Here is a 6,758-nt window from a genome sequence, read left to right as displayed (position 1 = left end):
TTAGGTGTTGTATAAATTATACAGATATACTTGTAAAGTTGGTTATAAGAATGGTATACCATATTTTGTTATTCGTTTGATAAAATAGTAAATATTATATTATATAATTTGGTATAAGTTGGAATGAAAAAATGAATGAAGTTATTAGTTAATTTGGATTAATATTATGAATGTTTAGTTATTAAATGACTATGTTAATGAATTGGTTATGATTTAGATATATTTAGGTTTAAATTGTTTTTGATTGTGCCATTGGTTTTGGATTAGTTGGTTTTTGGTTTGAATTTGCAGGGGGTTTTATGTAAAAATTAAGAAGAAATGCTGTCGAAATTTTTGTAAAAAAAAATCTCTGAATACTCGAACAAGTCCCGTTCCATTCTACTTTAATACTTGTGTTGGGCTTCGAAAGTCCATTATAGGGACATAATTCTTCAATTATAATATGAATGTTATAATAATTGTAAAATATCCATAAGTTGTCTGATATATCCGGTAATGCCTCGTAGCCCTGTTCCGGCGACAGTTTGGGGTTAGGGGGTGTTACATTTATTGGTATTAGAGCTATCAGGTTTAGCTGATTCTCGGGCTATATCGAGCTCGAAATTGAGTCTAGAAGTACATGCCACTTTTGAGTCGAAATTGAGTTGGGATTTTTGGATGCTGATCTATTTATTTGTTTTGTTTTATAGATTAAAGATGTCGGATGAAAGAATAAATGATACTGATGAAGAAATGCATACTGGAGAAGACGAATCTTACGGGTTAGATGAAACTGAATCGGTAACACCTAGTATTAACCCGGTGAGAAACCAACCTCCTAGAGCACAAAGAAGAAATGATAGAGATGATTCTGATACAAATAGAAAAATTGCCGATGCACTACAAAGAATAATGGAAATTGTTCCTGCTATAACTTCAGTTCCAATTCAAAGACGAGCCCTGATAAAGGAATTGAGAAAGTATGGTGCCAATGAATTTATGGGTCTGAAAGGAGTCGATCCATCTGTAGCTGAAAATTGGATAAAGTCGACTAAAAGAATTTTACGACAATTAGATTGTACCCCCCGAGAGTGTTTGATTTGTGCTGTATCGTTGTTACAAGAAGAAGCTTGCTTATGGTGGGAATCAGTGGTTCGACATTTACCAGAGAGTCAGATAACTTGGGATCTATTTCAGAAAGAGTTTCAAAAGAAATATATCGGAGAAATGTACATCGAAGACAAGAAACAAGAGTTTTTGACGTTACAACAGGGTGACATGTCAGTAATAGACTATGAGAGGGAATTCTCGAGACTCAGTAGATATGCCTCAGAGTTTATTCCAACTGAAGCTGATAGTTGTAAGAGATTTTTACGGGGTCTACGAGATAAGATCGAATTACAGTTGGTATCTCAACGTATTACTGAAATGGTAGACTTGATTGAGCGAGCTAAAATGGTAGAACAAGTGTTGGGCTTTAATAAAAAGACTCAAAGTGTTAGACCAGCTGGGAAGCATACGAGAACTACCAGTTGAAACCCTCAGCCGAAAAGACCAAAAGAATCTCAGGGTGGTTGGAGATTCAGTTTTAGATCAGGCAGAGGTGGAAGAAGCCAGGGAAAACAGACGACGGTATCTACTGGTAGTATACGAGGTCCACCTCGAAATGTGGACATTCCAGAATGTGGACATTGTGGAAAGAGACATTTGGGTGAATGTTGGAAAGTGACCGGAGTTTGTTTCCGTTGTGGGTCGACGGAGCATTTTGTTAAAGACTGTCCGAAGAATAAAAATGATACTCCTGTCACATCACAGAAATCAGTATCTACTGCTCGAGGCAGAGGTCTAGGTAGAGGTAGTTCGGTTGTTATTGGAGGAGCTGGTAGAAGGAGCAGTGATATTATTACTCAACAGTCTGAAGCCAGAATACCAGCTAGAGCTTATGTGGTCAAAACTCGTGAAGAAGGTGATGCCCACGATGTGGTAACAGGTATATTTTTATTGTATTCTGAGCCTGTTTATGCGTTAATTGATCCTGGATCTTCACATTCTTACATTAATTTGAATTTAGTTGAGTTGAGAAAATTAAAATCCGAAATGTCTAGAGTGTCTATTGAGGTGTCGAGTCCGTTGGGGCAAACAGTGTTAGTGAATCAGGTCTGTCTAAGATGCCCGTTGATTATACAGAATAAAACTTTTCTGGTTGACTTGTTAATTATGCCATTTAGGGACTTTGATATAATTTTGGGCATGGATTGGTTATCCGAATATGGGGTGATTTTGGATTGTTACAAAAAAGAGGTTCAGTATTCAGACAGAGGATGGGGACAGAGTTGGAGTAAGTGGCATCCATACCAGTGGTTCGACACGCATCATTTCGGTAATGAAAGCTAATAAATTGCTTCAGCAGGGTTGTTCAGCATATTTGGCATATGTTATTAATTCTGATTTAGTTGGAAGTCAGTGTAGTCAGATTAGGACCGTATGTGAGTTTTCAGATGTATTTCCTGAAGAATTGCCGGGCTTACCACCTAACAGAGAGGTTGAATTTGCTATTGAAGTGTATCCGGGTACAGCACCAATCTCTATACCTCCATATCGAATGTCGCCCACTGAGTTGAAAAAGTTGAAGGTGCAGTTACAGGATTTACTAAATCATGGATTTATTAGACCAAGCATTTCACCCTGAGGAGCTCCAGTGTTGTTTGTTAAAAAGAAAGATGGTTCTATGCGGTTATGCATTGATTATCGACAGTTGAATAAAGTGACGATCAAGAATCGGTATCCGTTGCCTCGTATAGATGATTTGTTTGATCAACTTAAGGGAGCTTCAGTATTTTCAAAAATTGATTTGAGATCTGGGTATTATCAACTAAAGGTAAAGGAAAGTGATGTGCCTAAGACTGTCTTTCGTACTCGTTATGGCCATTATGAATTTTTAGTGATGCCGTTTGGGTTGACCAATGCTCCAGCTGCTTTCATGGATTTGATGAACCGCATTTTTAGCCGTATTTAGATCAGTTTGTGGTGATTTTTATTGATGATATATTGGTATATTCGAAGACAGAAGCAGAACATGATCAGCATCTTCGAATAGTTCTACAGATTTTATGAGAGAAACAGTTGTATGGAAAGCTCAGTAAATGTGAATTTTGGTTATCAGAGGTTGTATTTCTGGGACATGTAGTATCTGCAGACGGAATTCGGGTTGATCCAAAGAAAATTAAAGCGATTGTCCAATGGAAACCACCTAAGAATGTATCAGAGGTACGCAGTTTTCTCGGTTTAGCTGGGTATTACAGGAGGTTTGTAAATGGATTCTCAAAGATAGCACTACCAATGACTAAACTACTGCAAAAGAATGTTCCTTTTATCTGGGATGACCAGTGCCAGAAGAGTTTTGAGACTTTGAAGCAAATGTTAACAGAGGCACCGGTATTAACATTACCAAAGTCGGGAGAAGATTTTGTCGTGTATAGTGATGCTTCTCTAAGCGGTCTGGGCTGTGTATTGATGCAAGATGGGAAGGTCGTAGCTTATGCATCTCGACAATTAAAACCACACGAACGTAATTACCCGTCGCACGACTTGGAGCTAGCTGTAGTAATTTTTGCTTTAAAGATTTGGAGGCATTACCTATATGGTGAAAAATGCTATATTTACACGGATCACAAAAGTCTTAAATATCTTCTGTCGCAGAAAGAGTTAAATTTAAGACAGAGACGGTGGATCGAACTTCTGAAAGATTATGATTGTATTATAGATTACCACCCGGGAAAGGCGAATGTGGTAGCTGATGCATTAAGTAGAAAAGCAGTGGGGGAATTAAGGGCAATATTTGCTCGACTTAGTATTAATGATGATGGAAGCTTGCTAGCTGAATTAAGGGTTAAGCCGATGATGTTTGATCAGATTAGAGCAGCTCAGATAAAAGATGATAGATTATTGAAGAAAAGAGAAATGGTTCAAAATGGTACAACCAAGAGTTTTAGTATTGACGGGTATGATTGTTTGAGGTTTCAAAATCGAGTTTGTGTTCCAGCTACTTCTGAACTAAAAGAGTTAATTCTTCGAGAAGCACATGATAGTGCTTTTGCTTTGCACCCTGGTGGAACAAAGATGTATTGTGATTTACGAGAATTATATTGGTGGCCTGGAATGAAAAAAGACATAGTTGAATATGTTAGTAAATGTTTGACATGTCAGCGAGTAAAGGCAGAACATCAAGTTCCTACTAGATTACTTCAGCCTATTAGCATTCCTGAGTGGAAATGGGATCGTATTACAATGGATTTTGTTACAGGATTGCCATTGTCAGCAAGTAAAAAGAATGCTATTTGGGTAATTGTTGATCGGCTTACAAAATCAGCTTACTTTATAGCTGTTAGAACAGATTGGTCATTGCAGAAGCTTGCAGAAGTGTATATTCGAGAAATTGTTAGATTACACGGTATTCCGGTGTCAATAATCTCAGATCGAGATCCTCGGTTCACATCGAGATTTTGGAGACAGCTACATGAATCATTGGGTACTCGACTTAACTTTAGTACGACTTTTCATCCGCAAACAGATGGACAGTCCGAACGGGTAATACAGATATTAGAAGATATGCTTCGGGCTTGTATCATTGATTTTGAATCAGGTTGGGAACGTTATTTGCCATTAGCTGAATTTGTCTATAACAATAGTTTCCAATCTAGTATTCAAATGGCTCCGTATGAAGCATTATATGGTCGAAGGTGTCGATCACCGGTATGTTGGACAGAATTGAATGAAAGAAAAATGATTGGGCTAGAATTGATTCAAGAAACAGAAGAAACAGTTAAGAAGATTAAAGATAGATTGAAAGCAGCTTTTGATAGGCATAAATCATATGCAGACTTGAAACGGTGAGACATTGAATATTCTGTTGGTGATAAAGTATTCCTTAAAGTATCATCTTGGAAGAAAGTTTTGAGATTTGGCCGAAAGGGTAAGTTAAGTCCACGTTTTATTGGGCTGTATGAGGTTGTGGAAAGAATTGGGCCTGTTGCCTACCGACTAGCTTTACCTCTAGAATTATAGAAAATTCATGATGTTTTTCATGTTTCGATGGTCCGGAGATATAGATCAGATCCTTCCCACATTATTCCTACTGAAAATATTCAAATTCGGTCTGATTTGACTTATGAAGAAGAGCCGGTTCAGATATTAGCTCGAGAAGTAAAAGAGCTGAGAAATAAACGGGTCCCTCTAGTAAAAGTGTTATGGAGGAGTCATAGTATGGAAGAAGCGACTTGGGAACCGGAAGAAACAATGAGAGAACAATATCCTCATCTATTCTCAGGTAAATTTCGAGGACGAAATTTATTAAGGGGGGAGAAATGTAATGACCCAAAATTCACAGGCATCAGAAAAGTACATTAACAAGCCTCCGTCTTAGTAAATCGAGTTCGAAATAATTAGTAGAAATATTTATGAGTTTAGCGATGTGTTTAATTAGGTTTAAATTAGGTGAATTTAGCTTAATTAAGAGTAATTAGGAAAAATGACTAAATTGAATAAATGATGAAAGTTAAATTGTAGATTAAAAGAAAATGAAGAGGACCAAAATGGCAATTATGCCATTTGTCCTAAGTGAGGCGGCATAAGCATAAAAATCTGAGATTTTTATGTGTTAATATATATATTAAATTATTATTATTAAAAGTAAAGTAAATAAAAAGGAAATAAAGGAAAGAAACAAAAGAATAAAAAGAAGGAAGGAAACATAATAGCAGGAAACGAAACAGAGGAGAAACAGGGGAGAAAGAAAGAAAGAAAAGAAAAAGGGAGAATAGGGTTTGAAAGGTTCCAAGTTAATTTGGTAAGTCAATTTAGCCCATTTTCTTATGATTTTTGAGTTTTTTGGAATCCTAGAGATAAATAGTACTTGTTTTAAGTAGAAATTTTGAAAGTCATTAGATTTCTAAGTTTGGTTCATATTGAATAAAATGATGGAATTGAGGGTTTATTTGATAGAAATTTTGATTGGAATTGAATAAAGGATTGAATCATAAACTAAGCTATAAGTTTTGAGTTTTAGGGATTAAATGGAAATAAATTCGAAATTATGAAAATATGCTGGAAATTTAATAGTTAAGTATGAGTTTGGACAAAATTTGAATAGAAATAAAGTATGAATTAAGACAGAAAAGTAAGTGAATTTAGTTAGGATTAAATTGAAATTAAAGTAAATCAACATTTTGTACTAAGACTATTTTGGACAGCAGAAGTAGTCTAAGTTTGAAAAATCACCAAAAATTATAGAAATTAAATTATAGGATGAATAAAATATGGAATTAAATCTTATTGAGTCTAGTTTCTTATAGAAGAAAAGATATAAGCAATTGAATTGTAAATTAAGAGATATAATGAATTTTGTGAGACAAGATCAGAATAAATTCGGGTTCCCCTGTTCTGACTTTGGAAAATCACAAAAAATTGAAGAAAAATAATTAGAGGCTTAAAGTTATATGTTTAGAATCCTTAATGAGTCTATTTTCAGGAAAAATCAACGGGAATATTATCCGAGTTCTGTACTGTGATATAATTAATTTTTAGTGAAGAATGGTCGGAACTATTTGACAGCAGAATAGGGGAAACTTTAAAGAATAAAATGTACTTATTCGCTTAACCAAAAATTCTAAAAATTTTATGGTAAGAAGATATGTGATTCTAGTTTCAGGGAAAATTAGTGGATCTTAATTTTAAGTTTCCTAGCTCAAGATATAAATGATTTAGTAACAATGACTCAAGTA

At 35.4% G+C, this 6,758-nt stretch overlaps 1 pseudogene; it reads left to right on the top strand.

Annotated features, from left to right (window-relative positions):
* Nucleotides 1-696: 696 nt before the first annotated feature.
* On the top strand, nucleotides 697-5,295 carry LOC121205074 (uncharacterized; annotated as a pseudogene).
* The last annotated feature ends 1,463 nt before the right edge of the window (nucleotides 5,296-6,758 follow it).

The sequence above is a fragment of the Gossypium hirsutum genome, chromosome A08 (assembly GCF_007990345.1).
Source record: "Gossypium hirsutum isolate 1008001.06 chromosome A08, Gossypium_hirsutum_v2.1, whole genome shotgun sequence".
Taxonomy (NCBI): Eukaryota; Viridiplantae; Streptophyta; class Magnoliopsida; order Malvales; family Malvaceae; genus Gossypium; species Gossypium hirsutum.
Note: the sequence above shows the minus strand (reverse complement) of the source record. Positions and strands in the feature narration are given on the sequence as shown.